Source organism: Podarcis melisellensis (assembly GCF_964234715.1).
Source record: "Podarcis melisellensis genome assembly, chromosome: 8".
NCBI classification, from domain to species: domain Eukaryota; kingdom Metazoa; phylum Chordata; class Lepidosauria; order Squamata; family Lacertidae; genus Podarcis; species Podarcis melisellensis.
In genome coordinates, this window is record NC_138540.1 from 36,687,618 (window position 1) to 36,706,303 (window position 18,686).

Consider the following 18,686-nt stretch of genomic DNA (forward strand, 5'->3'; position numbering starts at 1 on the left):
GCCGTATCCCTATGGACGTCCCTATTGGCATGGCGGCAATCCACTCAGGGGAGGTTTTGTCATCCCCCCTCAGGGATGACACCCAGGGCGGACCACCACACACCCCTTTCTCCACTACTGTACAAGACACACACTGACTGGCAGCAGCTCTCCAGGGTTTCAGACACAAGTATCCACCAGCCAGGGATTGAACCCAGGTCCTTCTGAATGCAAAACTGAGCTACACTTAACTTAAAACGAACACAAGAAACTGGAATGAAGCTCCAATGATGTAGAAAGCTATCTTGTAGACCATAGGTCTATCTAGCCACCAGTGGCGTCTACTCGTCAGCTGTCCAACTTCTTTAGCAAGAATAGCAGGGATTGAGCCATGCATATTCCAGCTGTGGGACTCTTTTACTCTGATTTCACAGCTTGGCTCACAGGCAGTCTAGACTAGGTGATCCTATGTGCAGGAAGCTGCAGAGTGGCCAGATCTGGAGATGGTACAGCCACTTGAAGGAGAAGGGTGTGTTGTGATTCATAATATATACATTCCCTTTGGAGTGATGGTGGGGATTTAAGAAGGGATGAATATGTCTATTTTGGTTTCTCAGTGTTTCTAATTTTTTCTCATAGAGAAACGGTTTCCCCTCCTCTCTCATAACAAAAGAATTCATGGGCATCCAGTGAAGCTGAATTTTGGAAAATTCAGGACAGATAAACGAAAGGACTTCTTCACGCGGTGCACAGTTAAACTGCTGAACTCACTTCCACAGGAGGAGCGATGGACACCAACATGGATGGCTTTAAAAGAGAACTGGACAAACTCATGGAGGAGAGGGCAATCAATGGCTACTAGCCATGATGGCTTTGTTCTGTCTCCACAGTCAGAGGCAGGAATGCTTCTGCAAACAAACCACTGGAGACCACATTAGGGGTGAGTGCTCTTGTTCTTTAATCCTGCTTGCTGCTTTCCCACAGACATCTTGTGAGAACAGGATGCTAGACAAGACCTTGGCCTGATCCAGAAAAGGCTCTTCTTACATTCCCCTATTATTTACATTTTGCATATGCAGCTTTCCTAACATACAATTTTGCAAGCGATCTGCCCATTTTCATTATTTTTGCACATTATTTTTGTCAGTATATACACACTTTCCTCTAATACATGCATTCGTGTACCCTTTTTCTTTTTGGAAAGGGCACCGCAAAATCTTGGAGAACAGAGAATTTTGAAGGCTATTACTTTTTCAGGGTTAGATGTTGCACCCACACCCCTAGCTGGGGGTCATTTGAGGAACTGGCCTTGCTGTTGTCAAAGCATTTGCCTCTGAGCATATGGGAATTAAGGAGATTCATTATTAAACAGCTCTGCATCGTTCTAAGTGCATTAGATCCCAGCACAAAAAGACAAACTGTGATCATTGGTGACAAACGGTTACCTTCTGGGGAAAGTTCAAGTTTTAAAATACAGAGTACCTGGTGGTTTTGGGGAGCCCACCTTTTGCAAAGGAGTCTCCATCTCAGCACAATTGGATTGATACTTCCTGTTTCCAGTGGAATGAAGCTGATGATCAACAATGACAGCTAGAAGGTGCTTGCTCTATAGAAAGTAGACCTCCTCCCTTCAATTATGTATTATAGCCTTGCCATAAACACTGCCACTTTCAAATGGGAAGTGGGGCTGTGGATGAGTCTATTATCTTTAAGCAATTTGTTAGACTTTTAGTAAAGGTAAAGGGACCCCTGACCATTAGGTCCAGTCGTGGCCGACTCTGGGGTTGTGGCACTCATCTCACTTTATTGGCCAAGGGAGCCGGCGTTCATGTGGCCAGCATGACTCTGGTGAACCAGAGGAGCACACGGAAACACCGTTTACCTTTCCACTGGTGCGGTACCTATTTATCTACTTGCACGTTGATGTGCTTTTGAACTGCTAGGTTGGCAGGAGCAGGGACCGAGCAACGGGAGCTCACCCCGTCGCGGGGATTCAAACCGCTGACCTTCTGATTGGCAAGTCCTAGGCTCTGTGTGGGACACAGGTGGCTCTGTGGGTTAAACCACAGACTTTTAGACCACCCTTCAGTTCCCAGAGTTCATTGGGAAGAGGCACTGGTTGTTGAGCCACACTGGGAATTGTAGCCTTATGACATGAACAGTGGTCTCCTAACAACTGATCATCCTTTAATTGCACTTCCCAGAATTCTACAAGGGAAGCCAAGGCAGTTCAAAGTGGTATGATCATGCTTTAAATGTATAGTGCAGATAGGGTCTCTGAGGCATACTGCTCCAGGATGCCCTATCTTTGATCAAAGAGTTTCATATCAGGAATACAAATGTTATTAAAGCAATAGAGGAGAAAGCCCGAGGCCGCAAAGCAAAGCCTGGCTTACAAATCATGTTATGTAACAAAAGAAATTCCTCTAGACTACAAGCTCCCTAAATGAAGATTGCCCCAGATTTACAGCAGTGACATTGCTGCCTTCAGATCTATGACTGGTATCTTCTTATTGGCAGGAGAGGGGATTGCCAACTGACCAGAAAACGATCGGCCAGTCCTGCTCTGCCTTTCACAGCAGTTGGCCCTGCAGAAATGAGCAAGCAAAGTTTTCCATGGCAAAGAGAAAGAAGCATTCACCACCTGTTAACTTCTACAGATGAAGGTGATTTCAGAGACGTAGGAGCAGGGAAAAGTAAAATAGTAAAAATGCTGGCAACTGTTAGGAGAAGTTCTCAGTGAGATTATTTCTGAACAAGCAAGTGTGATGTAGCAGAACTGCCATCTCAAATGGCGACACCTAGTTAATTTGGGGGCATTCAGTGGACCAGAATGTGGTCTAAACCCCCCTTTAAATCCATATCAATGAAAAGGAAAGAACTCACTTGGAAACTCACCTACAGGTAATACCTAACACGAAGGAAATTAGCGCTAATATGCCTGTAACCTCACCAAAATGCTGGAGAGGGTGCACCTCCACAGGCACATACCTCCACATGTGGTGGGAATGCCCCCAAATTCAACTGTTCTGGACAACTGCCATATGAGAAATATGTAAAATAACTAAGCAAATATTAGAAATAACCCAGAATTGGCCCTACTAAACATCTTCCAAGACAATAATGCCCACTCACATCGCAAAGAACTCATAACCCACCTACTCTTAGCAACCAGAAACATCATAACCAGACACTGAAGAGACCTGTCAGGAGTAAGCATGGACCAATGGTACCAAATAGTATGGGAAAGAGCACTACTAGAAAAATTAACCAATAAACTGAAACTGTTGTTGTTGTTTAGTCGTTTAGTCATGTCCGACTAAATAGTATGGGAAAGAGCACTACTAGAAAAATTAACCAATAAACTGAAACTGTTGTTGTTGTTTTAGTCGTTTAGTCATGTCTGACTCTTCCTGACCCCCATGGACCAGAGCACGCCAAACACTCCTGTCTTCCACTACCTCCTGCAGTTTGGTCAAACTCATGGGGACAAATAGAAGAAGATGCCTTCACCCTGGTATGGCTCCCCTTTATCACATACGCAGTCCAACAAGACAATGACAAGAATCTACCAACAGCATACAAATCAATATGGCTAACCTGATCCAAAAACACCCACCCTCCCCACTCACACACGAAAACAAAGTTTGCCACAGCACAGCCAATCACAAACAAGCAACCACTCCCTAGGCCAATCCTAACTTCTCTCACCACCAAAGGAACACAAGTGAATAGTAAAGAGAACCCGCACAAGTGAGGCTAACACAAAACCCCACACATACATTATGTAAAATAGAAGCATTGCCTCCCGACCCCACCCACCATGGCTCCCTCCATCCCTTCCCCCTCTTTTCTTCCTAATGCAATCCTAATGTCTCAAGAAGTGAAACTGACCTATGGAAAATGTAAATTGAAAAAAGAGACATTGCGCATACCTTTGTGAACCAAGAAAACTTTAATAAGGAAGGAAGACAGACAGACAGACAGACAGACAGACTAGCAATAATTAAGGGGTCAGCCAAGGCTGGATTGGCAGTCCTGTGGAAGGGAATATATGCCTAGCGCAAAACGACAGAGATTTTCTTCTTCGTCTGTGTGGGTGGGAACTTGTGACATCACTCCAGACAGATGGGTGTGTGGGCTGCTGCCCTCCATCCTGGTGGGTGTGTAGTAATTTGGAAAAGCCACCCCAGCTGGTGCTGCAACAGCTGTTTGCAACCTTTTCCCTAATCTCCCCTCTCTGAAAGAAAAAAGCAGATTACCTAGCAATGGAATGAACTGGTCCATTAGGGATGGATGCTCTTGCCAAGAATCTCATGTTCAGACCACACCACCACAACAACAGGTGTTGTAGCGTCTGCTGTCCACACTTCCCAAGCCAGCTTCAGTAAGCCAGGGCTGTAATCTCTCACTGCGTTTCATAATTGTTTATTCTGACAGTTATTCACGTGGGATTAATACAATCCAGAACAGGCATCAACCCAACATGGGAAAGCATGGAGTTCTGTACCTTTGACAAAAAAATTCAACAAAAAGGTTTTTTAAAAAATAAAAATAAAAAGTCATTCAGATTAATGAGTAAATGGGGTGGGGTTTATTAGCTGTCCTTTTTGTGAACCTGCTATGATTGTACTATTTTTTATTATTATTTTAGACTGTCCTTTCAAATCAGGGGTGGGGAACATGTAGCCCTCCAGATGCTGCTAGATTCCAGCTCATGTTGGTCCCAATTTGCCTGGCTGGTCATCTGAGAATAGGGGAGCTGTAGTCCAACAATTTTTGCCCAGAAAAATATTTTTCCCCACCCCATTAATATATATAAAATAAAATCTCTCTTTCATACTAGTGGGTTCTAAGCAACCTTGGAGTACATTCCTGTGCATGTCTCCCCAGAAGTAAGTCCCATTAAGTGAAGTGTGGATTATTATTCCCAGATAAGCATAGGATTCCAACCTTTACCTATAAATAGCAGAAATTGTGTGGTCTCAGTTGAAACAATAAATCTCACGGTTCATTTCAAAGGTATGGAAGAAAATCCCAATAAGGTTTGAGAATATATCTCTCAGAGAATATATCTCCAAAACAGCTCAAAGCACTGATCTTTAGCTGCCTTGATTTCAACAGTATATTTACTGAGGTTAGGAATCATCTCACAACTGAGCTATTCATCTAATGTGAAATAAAGATGAGAATAACTCTGAGCATGCGGAGAGTGTGTTTGCTGCCACTGGGTAACCACAGCAGGATGCCAACCCACTAAGCAGTTCTGATGCAAGGCTCACAGCTCAAGACAGAGGTGCTTTTCTGACAGGATTCAGCCCTACAAATCTTTTAGAAAGTTTGAATAAATGTTGATGATTGGGAAAACAGCAGTTTTCTTTGCCGGATGTGGTGCCAAGTGGCCAAAGGAGGTTGCTCCCATCTCATTTATGTAATAATGAGAGGGAACTATATCGTGCCTAGATCTGGATTATAAAACCTTCCTGGAAGTGCTGTATTAGCCAATAGCTTCACATCTGGAGTCAGAGATCAGGTGGCTGGGGCAGCTGGGAGGAGTGGGGGATCATTTAAAATAGATCTGCTGAACAGCTAAGAAGATTATTGGGTTTGATTTGCAAGATTAGAGGCTAGAACATTTTGCTTGCCCTGTTTTTCTTCCCCTGGATACTATTTAAGGTTGTCACCTTTCCCTCTCTCCCCCGCTCCCCTCCCCCAACCTGTTAGGCTTCATGCTTTTAATTACTGTGATGGAGATTTATTTACCTTGCACTGTCTGTGTGACCATACATACCTGTTGAATTTATGGGAGTTGTTGAGCAGGATTTTAATGATTTACGGACTCTCCAGGCTGCTGAGGTTTTTTGTGGGGAGGGGTGTATATTCTGGAACATGCCATTGATGCAATAATAAAGCATCAGTGGTAGAGCTATACTGGACAAACAATACATCATTCCACTTTATTAGTAGTTCTGCAATGCTTCCCCAACATTATAGCATTTTTGCTGCCTGGAAGGGTCCTTGTGCCACATGGCACAACCAAAACAGAACACACACAAACACACCAGAACATTTGGGGAATGAAAAGTGACAGAATTTCTGCAGGAAGCTATGGCATGAGGACTGATCAGAAATGAAGCAGTATGGTCGCCACAAAACCTTTGCAGGCACAAACAGTACTGAACGCAGGATCACAAATAAATGCCCTAATATCACCGCAAGCCCAAATCCACAAGAACACGCAATTACAAGGACATCTGGAGAGGCTGTTTGCGAAGAGTGTTATAAGCCACCAGCCATAAGGGCCCTGTTGTGTCTGAAAGGGAATGGGTATGAACTGAGAGAACACACCAGCAAATAAATAATGTTTCACAGATGCATTTTGCAGTACTGCAAGTTTGTTCCAGAGGATTGGTCGAGATTTCTCAGCACTTCTTAGCCTCAAGAACACCCAAGAGCCTTAAAGTGCCAAAGCTGTAAGGCTGAAAATCTTTTCCTTTACTGCAGAAGCATATTGGGTGTATGTGTGTATGTACACACACACACACACACACACACACACAGCAAAAAACACACAGACAGACAGACGAAACAAAAAACGTGGAATTTCCCCATTGGGGTCTCTCTCTCTCTCTCTCTCTCTCTCTCTCTCTCTCTCTCTCTCTCTCACACACACACACACACACACACACACAGAGTGTAAGAGGATTACAGCAAAGCATAGCAACAGCTTCACATTTCATCAAGACAAATGAAAGCAGAGTTGGGGCGGTGGGGCGGGAGCAGAAAAATTAATGGCAATGTGGCAGCTCTGCTAAGAGCCATCTAAAAAAGCAAAGTGTTGACCATAAATGTTTTATGCTGCTGCTAATATGTGGATGCAAAGCATTGCCAGGGGCAGCCATGTGTCCCCATAACAGATGCTCTGCTCACCACTGAGAAAAAGTTACATAAAAGAGAGAGAGAGAGAGCCCTGAGCACAGGACAGCAGCTAAAACGTCTTGTGTGTATCAAGCATACAGACATTGGGGCTTTGGCATGGATGGTGGAGCCTGTTAATTGCACTTTTGACCCTCACCAAAAGAACCACATGCCTTATACCAAGTTAGACCCCTTGATCCACCAGGCTCAGCACAGGGTTTCACAGGGGAGATTCCAAGCCCTACCTGGAGATGCCAGGAATTGAACCCAAGACCTTCTGCATGCCAAGCAGATGCTCTGCCACTGAGCCCTTCCCTTCACTCTAGAAGCAGGAGGATGTATTTTCAAGTAAGAGCCTTGGGAAATTCCATCAGAACACATGCAACACTAAATGGCTCTTTGGATCTTAGAGTTAACTGGCTGCGATCCCACTCACAGTGACCCCACTCCAGGGAGCAAAGCCCACTGTGGCAGTTTTTAAGGGCTGGGAGCAGACTACAGCAAAGACAGGTATGTCCCAGTCCACCCCCAGGCCCCGCCCCTAGGACTGCCTGGATTGGCCAGAATTCAAATTGCTGACCAGCGGGAACTTCCAATGCGCCATGTGGCTGGCCCAGGGATTTCTCCAACCACCAGCTGCCTGAATAAACGTTGCTCCCAGAGTCTTGGAGCCTGTTGCGATGGACCACAACTGCTGCCCACCCCTGATTGGGTCAGTGGACATTGTCTTGTCATGTGGGGAGCCAGTGGCCCTCCAAATGTTGTTGAACTCCAAATCCCATCATCCCCATCCAACTTAGCCAATGGTCAGGAATGATGGGAGTTGTAGTTCAAGTGATCTGGAAGGCACCAGGTTCCCCATTGCTGTTTTATACCTAATAGCAGAGGGTGGCAAACCTGTGTCGCTCCAGACATTTTTGGACTTCAGCTCCCATGAGCCTCAGCCAGCATGGCAATTGGTAAGGGTGATGGAAGTTGTATTCTTGTCTGCCAATTGCTTGACGGCTTAAGAGCAGTGTTCCTGGCAACCCTGAGATCACGGGATGAGAGAATGTTTTTCACTGTTTTCAGAATGTTTTAACTAAAATTGCTTTTAGAATGCTTTGAAAAGGATTGTATTGTTCTTAATGCGTTTGTCACCTTGGACTCGTTTGGGAGGGCAGGGTATTCATTCAATACAACAACAACAACAACAACAACAACAACAACAACAACAACAACAACAACAACTCTGGTTTCTTTTCAAATATAATAATAATAATAATAATAATAATAATAATAATAATAATAATAGTGCTAGTAGCAGCAGTAATAGCAACAAAGCAATCATAGTAAGCAGCAGTAATCATCAACATTGTCAGAGAGCAATAAAACAGAGCAACAATATGTTGCATCAGTGTATCACAAACCACCTGAGTGATTCAAGCATCCTACCTAGTCCCTTCTCTTTACTCAGCCCCATCTCTTATTGATGAGCTACTTGTTCCATGTCTTCCTTAAGCGAAGTTGGCTTAGGTTCCAAATCACCACCGCTGTGTACAGGGAACAGATGGCTGTTCCTAATGCTCCTGCTATATATCTCCTTTAGGTCTACAATAGAAAGTGCCAGTGGTAGGACCCCTGGGGCCTATCAGCCTGCTTGGGCAACTGGCATTTCATTGGAAAGGAGGTCAGGCTATTCCAGTGCTGCTGTTTGTCACCTCTATTGGAAGGGAGAAAATGGCCAAGAAATAAAAGTCACCGCCAGCCAGGACAGCAGGAAAGTCTCTCAACTGAAGTTTCAAGTGGGACTTGGGAAAGTTGGGGGAAATTATGCCACCCATGAAAAGGATCTGTGACTTTGATCAGAGGAGAGGAAGTGCTATTGCAAAGGCCAAAGGTGCAATTTGCTTTGCTCCTCTCTCCTATAAAACAGACAGGTAACACCAAGTATTTTGCAATGAGTAACCATTAGCAGACTAATGTCTGTCTGTCTGTCTGTCTGTATCTATCTATCTATCATCTATCTATCTATGCCACTCATAACATAGTTTTCCAGGTGGCTTACAATAAGAAAAACAAAAAGAAAATAAGTCATATAACCATGAGACCAAAAACTATGTAAAGTCAACGGCAACACAACAACACATAATATTCCACAAAGTATCTATCCTTCCTTCCTTCCTTCCTTCCTTCCTTCCTTCCTTCCTTCCTTCCTTCCTTCCTTCCTTCCTTCCTTCCTTCTATTTGATTATTGATTACCTTTTTAATTACCTAACACAGATCAGTCTCCCAAGTCCTTGTCATACACTCTAACCACTACAATACACCACACTGGCTTTCTTTAAAACCAGTGCTGTAAATTGGGCCCAGTAACAGCCAAGAAACCAATGCTGTCTACTCAAGACTTTGAACTGATTACATTACAGGCAGGTACAAAGGCATTCTGTGTCTCTTTCCTACCTATTAATGAAAGGAAGGCTATTGCATTTTAATTATGGATGGCAGAGAATCATGAGATGCCTGTACTGGAAACGAAGATGAGTTAGGAAGGGTTAGTTTCCTTCATTTTATCAAATAGAACAGTGATCTGTCCAGCGTAGTATATCTAGAAAGCCAACTTCAATAAATAAAAGAGGTTATAATTCAGAGTACTAGAAGTCTGCAGGGGGAGGAAGTACTGTTTTATATTTGTATTTTCATATATTTATATCCTACCTTTCTTGTGTCGTGGAATCTGAGACATGGTTTATTTTATGATCATTTCTTAATTTACATACCACCTAATGCCAATATAGGCTTCTAGGTGGTTTACAAAGTATAGAAACCAATTATGAAGCATTACAAGATACAAACATACGTGATTACACTATACAGTAAAACAATCCCATTAGGGCAGCACAGCAGCTAAAACAGGAGACAGGTTGAGGAAGGGCCAATGAAAACAGGTGAATCATCGAAAGCCAACGGCATACCAACATAGATGAAGCTTCTCATATTTCAGCAGGGAGCGTATTCCATAACACTGGTGTCACCAGTGGAAAAAACCACCTCCACATCACCACAAGCTGATCATTGGGCTGTGGTAAGACTAACCAGATTCCATTTGTTGATTTCAGTGCCCTTACCAGGAAATGGAGGGGGAAATGGTCTTTCAGGTAACCTGATTGAGAGTTCTTTCCATGCCATTTCCTGTCCAGGCTTGACCAGATGAACCAGTGATCCCTCTCAGTATAAGGCTACTTTCTATGGCAGTGTTGAGCAATCTGTCTTTCAGGGGAATTTGTTTGCCGTTCTGAATTTCTTCTGCTGAAACTCCTGATGAAACTACAAGGAGTTTCAGGATCTAGAGTTCTAAAACAACTGGTCTGAAGTGTCAACTGAAACATGTATTAAAAACAAAGTTCTTTTAATTTCACTATTAAAAAACACACCCTCCATCAACACAAATGATTTTCTCAAGTAATCTGTTATCGTGGAATCCTGATGCCTCCACAGTTTAAGGGGTGGCAGCAAAAAAAAGATGACTTCTTTTTTTAGCCATCTTAAATTCAGGGGTAATCTTCCAAGTATTAAATATTCATGGTATAAAATATTTAGATGTCCTGCACCGCTCTGCTCTGGAGAGCTTTACTCTTGTTAGTGAAGAAAGAGATCTTCCTTACATGTAGGGCCAATTGCATTTTTTATAAACAACAACCCATAGCTGCAATCTCACTTTAGTCTTTGCCACGTACAAAGTTGCAATGGGCAGCGTTTCGAATCGGACTCCTAGAATGAATACAAAATATGCATCAATGAGGGTTCTCCCTTCTGAAAGCTCATTTTCAGATTAACAAACTGTAGTTTGCTAAGGGTGCTGGGAGTTGTTAGGAGGCCCCTCCTCTCCTGCCAGAGCCATAAATCTCTGAGTTTCCTGTAAAAAGGGATTGTTTTTTAAACCACTCTGCAAATTGTAGGGAAATAGGCCTCCTAACAACTCTCAGCACAACACAAACTACAGCTCCCAGAATTCTTTGGGGGGAAGCCATGACTGTTTAAAGTGGTGTGCTACTGTTTTAAATGTATGATGTGAATGTGGCCCTAGTGCTTCTATCTCATTTCGAGCCAGTGTGGTGTAGTGGTTAAGAGTGGTAGACTCGTAATCTGGGGAACCGGGTTCGATTCCCTGCTCCTCCACCTGCAGCTGCTGGGTGACCTTGGGCTAGATACACTTCTCTGAAGTCTCTCAGCCCCGCTCACCTCACAGAGTGTTTGTTGTGGGGGAGGAAGGGAAAGGAGAATGTTAGCCTCTTTGAGACTCCTTAGGGTAGTGATAAAGTGGGGTATCAAATCCAAATCCAAACTCTTATGTTCCTTCCACACTGCACTACCTGCTGTGTTATGCAGCTGTGGGTTTTTGACCAATATACTGGCATGTCATGTGCAATTTCATTTACAACAGTGGGCGTGGTGTGACACAACAAATGTCATTGGACAATTACCCCACCCTTTCTTTACATGTGTGCCTCTGTTTTCCCCTAACAACAACATGAAGGACTGTATGCTGGTATATCACCCCAATTTTCTTCACTTCAATCCTCCAATTTTTCAGGTTAAGAGGGCTGCAAAAAGATTTTTTTTTTTGGAATCAAATGACATGGAAATGAGCACTAAACATGAACTATGTTTCATTAGTTATCCAGAAGTGGCCTTTACATCATGTGAAAGCCCAGATATACTGTGGAAATTAACGGTTAGAGAAATGTCAGGGAAATTGAATAAATTGCCATGTTAATGCAGCCTAACTTGTAATTCGCTATAACTTTCTATCAATAGATATAATTATAGCAGAATTGGTTTTGATTTTCCCCTCCTCTTAAGCGGATATTTCCCCCCTTGGTTCTCCTGGTTTTTTGTTTGATTCTCCATATTTCTTTTTCTGTTTGTTTTGATCCTTTGGCATTTTAACCCCCAAGTTTCTTTTATTGCTTTTCATTCCTGCCCCCTCCCCAACTAGTCATCTGTTCTTCTTTTCCAGTTCATTTAATTTTCAATTATCGTTTCCATTTTTTTCCTCATTTGAGCTGATGTGCATCTTTCCCCTTCTCATTCATCTTCAAAGTTTACAGAACTGTGAACTCGGTAGAATTACAGTGATCTGAAAAACATTTCAAGGTCATACACCATATCTGTTGTGGTGAGGTATTTGAGGCTTAGCTTTCTTCAGATCTCTAACACATGGATTTCTTGTTGGTTAATGGCAGTAGTGTAGTGGCAAATTCAGAAGTGCAGGGTGCCTTCATAGTAAGCACAGCTATGCCCCCTCATAGCTGCCCCCTCACAGCCAAACCCCCTTCAAAGAGCATATAATAATCCTATAATTATACAATAATAATAATTAGGGATGCCTTGCAATGATCAGTGCCGATCTCCATGTTCTGCCTTCCAACCAGATCTTCTGCTTTCTGTTCACATACATGGGCAAATGATTTGGAGTGCTCCAATATATTCCTTTTGGAGTGACTTAATTTGTGTTTTCCTTGAAGCTGCATTGTACATAACAGAACTTGCACACCATTCTCTTGAAACTGAAGCACCAAGTGTTTCTGGTGCTCCTAAATGTTTAGCTTTGGAGCACAGAGAACAACTCCTTCTCATTGTTGCTCTCATGCACCTTCTCCAGAGTGACGCTAGGAGTCAATCCTCAGTGGTTGACTCACCTCCTTTCACCCTGACTAGTTCCAATCAGCACAAAGGGTGAGAATGGCTGAAAAGCTCCCCTTTCATGCTGCTTGGAAAGCTCTGGGCCATGCTGTAGAAGGAGTAATGAGTCTTCAGTTCCCTCACAAACCTGGCCCACTACACCTCTGATTTACAGTGCAATCTTTTGGGTGACTGTGCTTTCTACTCTCTTGGGACTTCCTGCCAGATAAGTGTATATCCAAGCAGGAACCTGCTGTTGGACTTCAACTCCCATCATCCCCAGCCCGTGGCCGGTAGTCAGGGGTGGTGGGAACTGGAGGCCAGTAACATTTGGAAGGCCACAGGTTCCTCATCCCTAGTATACAGGATTGCAGCCTATGTAACTCACACCTTGAAGTGCATAGTGTTTGCAGGAAGTCTTAAGAACATGCAAACACAAGGAGAACCTGCTATATCAGGCCAATGGCCCATCTGGTCTTGCAGACTATTCCCACATCAGCCAACCAGATGCCTGTGGGAACCCTGCAAGCAGGAACCTGAGTGCAACAGTAATCTCCCCTCCTGTAGTTTCCAGTAAATTTAGAAATAATTATTATAAATTTAAATGCAATACATCTTACTACATTAGGGAACCTCTAAGCAAGTGGCTTGTCTGCCTGCACAATCTGCTGTGCAGGTGCCAATTGTGGATGGGCAGCTTTGAGGTTCTCCTTAGGGTTCTTTGCCTTTAAACTGGATTTGAACCAGTCAACCCTACAGACAAAGGATACCTTGAAACAGAGGACTGCACTGTGCAAAGCAGGAGATATGGCCACATTAATAATAATACCCTGCCCACCTGGCTGGGTTTCCCCAGCCGCTCTGGGCGGCTTTCAACAGAACATTAAAAACAAAATTAAACTTCAAACATTAAAAACTTCCCTAAACAGGGCTGCCTTCACGTGTCTTCTAAAAGTCCACATTTATTCAACAAGGCTCCCAATTCCGAATTTTGCCAATGCTGCTTTCTGATTTGCATTGCTCAGTATCTCATGCGCCTGGGCACAAAGGCTGGGGGCAATGAGAGGCAAGCAGGAAAGCCAGCTTTTGTCAAAGGGCAGATTTATGTTTGAAAAAGCTGACAAGGATTAGCTCAAATACCCGTTCTTCAAACCTTGGCATGCCACCTTGTTTTCAACTCTCTGAACTTGATTAAAACATCAACAGCAGCGCTCCAGAGCAAGCGAGGTGAAGAACACTTTTTTTTTTGCTCCAAAGCCTCAGAGCTATTAGAAAGATCTTAATTATTAGCCCTGCAGATTTTGATTTTCTCCCTGAAGAAAAACAAATTGGAGTTTTACATTCTTTGTGTGCTTTACCCATTTTGTTGCATATATACCTAATCTCTTAGCAAAAGTGCAGACGGCAACAAATTCCTTGTGCATCAACTTGCAGAGTCAGCTTATCAAAACTCACCACATTCCAGGTCCACGTATCAGGAGGTTGGGAATGAAAGACAGTAACTGGGAAGATAAGATGGGGAAGCTGGCTTTTCCTTTCCTATGGATGGCTTTATAGCAGTGTGTACAATGGACTCGGGCACCATGAGGACTAGAACCAAGAAACCTTAAGAATGATAAAAGAGAAGTTAGGTACACCACTAAGACAGAAAGAAATACACAATCTTCTGGTCAAAAGTTATATTTGGCAAAACTGAGGACATTTTTAACAAGAATAATAACAACTGATGTGGGGATGTTACCTGAAGAGTTAAAAAATGAGAAATTGAGAAAAAGTGAAATTGACAAATTTGCCTGTTCTGAAGTCTGTGGCAATGAAAAGGAATTACCTCTCCCCTTTATACCTGCTGTAATCTTGATAATTCTCTCTCTCTCTCTTTCACACACTCACATACACACACACACACACAGAGAGAGAGAGAGAGAGAGAGAGAGAGAGAGATGCTGTATACTTTTTTTTAAAGCAACAATACCTCTGCACTAAATGCCAAGCCTGAGTCTCTTACTTCTCTTTCTGTAAAATGGGTCACATGTCTTGGCTTATTTTTCCAACCTTGGGTATATATTTTATTTTGCTTTATTGTACTCCTCACAACTTGCTCTGTGCTCTGTTGTCAAATCATGAAACTAGGGAGGTCCCCCCTCCCCCCTATCGATAGCTCTCTGCAAGAGTCCAATATGTTTGCCTCACTGAGGACAACAAGCAACTGCACCTGTGCATCCATATGATTGCTTAAGCTTCTAGTTTTGTAAGATAATTATAGGACAGAAAAATGAATATTCACATGTAAATTCAAACCCTAAACATCTGGGGTGATGCCCAGTAAGCTGGTGATTGAGGGAGAACTCTGCTCTTCTCAGCTGTGAGATGGCCTGAGATGTAACAATCCCATCAGGGGTATCTGTGTTAATCCATTGCACCTAAAACAACAACAGAGTCTTATTGCTCTTTACAGATAAACATGTTTATTGTGACCATAGCTTTCATGGACTGCAGTGCACTTAATCAGATTCACATAGTTTTATCCTGAGTTGCAGGTCTATGTACACATGGAGCAAGTAGGGGGGTTGCAAATAGTGAGGCCCCATCTGTACTATACATTCAAAGCAGTAAAGCAGCTTTCAGCAGGAACTGCAGGCCATTGTGAAGTTCTGAGGATTGATAACAGAATAAGGTGGAGGAGATGAACCACTTAATGGGTGCTAGAACTACAGACAGCTTGGCTGCAGGTATCATTAAGGTGGGTTCAGAGTAAGAGAAGTGAATTGGATGTAACTAGAGCCCCTACCAGGCAGATAGAGCCAAGCAGATCGATTTTCAAAACAAACACGATATCCTTGAGGAGAGGGGTTCTTTGAAGACAGGCTTCTAAGGCTCTGCTGTTGGTCTAGCTGCCTTCACAAGCTGCTTGCTACTTATAATGAACTCCTAAAAAACAGGCCTCTCAGAAGGGGGCAAAGGGGGAATGCTTTTCAACTGAGCAGGAATGACTGAATCATGAAAGGAGAACCCCCTGAGGATGCTTTCAGATCAAGTCATTTTCTAGGTCAGTTGTGAACTGCATGGGTAACTTTGCCCCAGAGAGTCAGATGGTTCTGGGGTTGAAGCTCAGCCCTGAAGCTCACAGGGCAGCCTTGGGCATAGCTTGGAGACTTAAGAAACTGATTCTCTTTCATAGCTAGGAGAAGTTAAGGATCCAGAGTTTAGAGAGCTTGGCTGATGGTGCAAGAGGTTGCGAGAGACCTACCCAGGCTGCGACTTACTGATCTCAGAGACAAATCAAAGAACCTGTGGACTGTGAAATCAATGGAGGGACCACAAAGGTCAATTTGGCTGGCTGCAGTCCATCCTTGCAGGTGCAATGTTTCCTAAATGTGGAATGAATTGTTTTGATTTCTCAGTTGGGAGGAAAGGGAATTAGCCACATCTGTCACCCCAAAGCAAGCAGCTGTAACAGGAGAGTTATTTTCTATGTTAATAGTGCTTCCCTGAGGATTCTTTGGCCAAGAAGAATCAATGGAGATGTGCCTTTTACTTCCTGTACATTCAGACTCTGGTTTCCAAAGCTTCTGCTGATCTCAGGGACCTTCAGGTCAGTGGCATCACACATGCTTTGCTTGCAGAAGGTTCAAAGTTCAGTCCCTGGCATCTCTAGTTTAAAGGAGGAGATAGTAGATAATGAGATAATTCATTGGTCTTATGAAACCCCTCCCTTTAGAGGATAATGTGTATTGCATCACTCCACAATCGAGTGAGCTACCTCTGCTGCATTTGGAGGCTGTCCTGCTCATTCTACTGAGTGGGCCCTAGGCATCGCCCCCAAATTCTTTCCCTAGTAGCACCACAATGGCCGTTAAAATTGTCAAAATATGACGAGATGTACCGATGTGAAACACAAACCATGCACACATTCTCAGTCTTGAAATTACAGAACCATAAACCCATATTCTCAGAAACTAGCTCAAGACAACTCAGCTGACCAAAACCAACAAAATCATTTATCATCATCATCATCATCATCAGCAGCAGCAGCAGCATCACTGTTCTTAGGGCTTATCCAGACTTGTCATTGCCCTGCTATTTTCCCCCAGGAAAGCCCAATCTTTAGCATGGAATATTGAAACAAACATCAATCAGCTTTTCTCCAGACTGACGTTTGTTCCAATTTATCACTAAAGAGTAGATTTTCCAGGGGGAAGCAGTGGAGCAAAACCACTTGGATACATATCTAGGTAGCAAGTGGAAGTGTGGACAAGCCTTTATTCTTAAGACCTGGGAATCAGCACCATCACTTGATTTGTTCTGCAGTGGGGCGAAGCAAGGTGGTGAGAGGGCTGGTGCTGGTGCCCCTTGTGACTGATGGGGGCATAAGGCAGAGAGGATCACAGAAGGAGGAGGCAGAGCCAGCAAATTCTAGTTTTGTCCCCACCCTCCTCCCCGATGAGTACTACAAGGGGCAATAATGAGACTAATGAGAAGGAAGCTTTATTTATCAATTTTTTTCAGTGCTTCTTTTTCTAGAAAAAGCACCATGAAGTTGCTACAGTAAGTGCCACACTTTTTAACAAAGCAACAACACCAAAAACAAGGGGTGACAGTACTGCGTAGCCTTAAGTACCCCCTAGAAAAAAAGGCACTGATTCTTTTTATTTATTAAATTTGTATACTGCCCTATATCTACAGGTCTCAGAGTGGTTAGTCACTGTCAACTCGCCCCTGGCCTAGTTGTAAGAAAGAAGGAAGGAAGGGCAAGGGTTGACTGAAGGCAGACTGAGTTTGGTGGGGCAGTTCCCCATTCACTTAATGGACCACTAGGCTGAATCCACTTCCCTAAACAAAAACTTTTAAAGGAATACCTTTAGAATTCACACTTCCCTGAATTTTGTGATGCACTTCTTGTTAACCAGGCTTCTCTTTTATTCGTGCTCCTTTCAAACAGATCACCTCTGAATTCTCTAAGGATTAGAATAACTCTTTGCCTGACATTTAATGCATCATAAACACAGAGCTGAATTTGTATAGTAATTGAATTTTACAGTCCAGCATTAGGAGCAAGTAGACAAAAGCAATCAATTTTCCTCCAATAAAAACTCTAGGGATGTATTCCCCAGGTAGTATTTCAGAAGATTTCATGATATCAGAAATGTGGGAGGAAATAGATGTATAGATCACCCATGTGGGGTACTTAATAAAAGATTTGGCTGGATCCCTAAATCAGAAGTGCATGGCTAAAGCACACTCTGCGGCAGAGTTTTAAAGTCATAAAAGCAAGCAGCAGTATAGCATGGGAATATAGACTATTAAACCTTTTAAATATTCCATGTAGTCTGCTAGCAGAGATCCCCCATTTAAAACAAATAAGAAATAAAGCCCCAATCAAAAAAGCAGAAATCCATAAGGTGTTGACTGAGGTCTGAGCATCCTCAGTAGCTAGAGAATGCTGATGGAATGTTTGGGAAGGGTTAAGAATTGGGGAGAAGGGGAGTTTGAATGGAGTAGCTGGAATCCTGACCAGGCAAGGCTCCACACTGCAACATTTAGTTGCAAATTCCACAAGTTAATCCCTGCAATCACAGGCTGTGCACACACCGTAAATTTGAAGCACGTCAAAAGCATATTTTCCCTACAAAAGAGAATCCTGGAAACTATAGTTTAGCCCACATGAGTTATGATTCCCAGCACCCTTATAACAAGCTACAGTTCCCAGTATATTCTCTCTCTCTCTCTCTCTCTCTCTCTCTCTCTCTCTCTCTCTCTCTCTGTGTGTGTGTGTGTGTGTAGAGGGAAAATGTGTTTTAAATGTATGGCATGTTGGCAGCCGCAGTGTGCTTTACACTTGGTTTGAAAAGAAGGGGGGGGACCTGTGTCCATGCTAAAGATTTATAGCTCGGAAACATCTCCTGCTTCAACGAGCAGGTCAAAGCATATAGAGTGCAAAATCTATACTAATGCTATTAAGAGTAAATGAAAGTTTGGATGTGCATGCTGAGAAGAAGAAAAAGCAGGCAGGCAATGTATACTTGCTATCAACCCTCTTGATGTTTTTCTTATTGACTATGAACAAAACTACTTGGTATTCAAATAGGTGGAGAGGGGAACTTCAAGTGAATGACCTTGGTGATTGT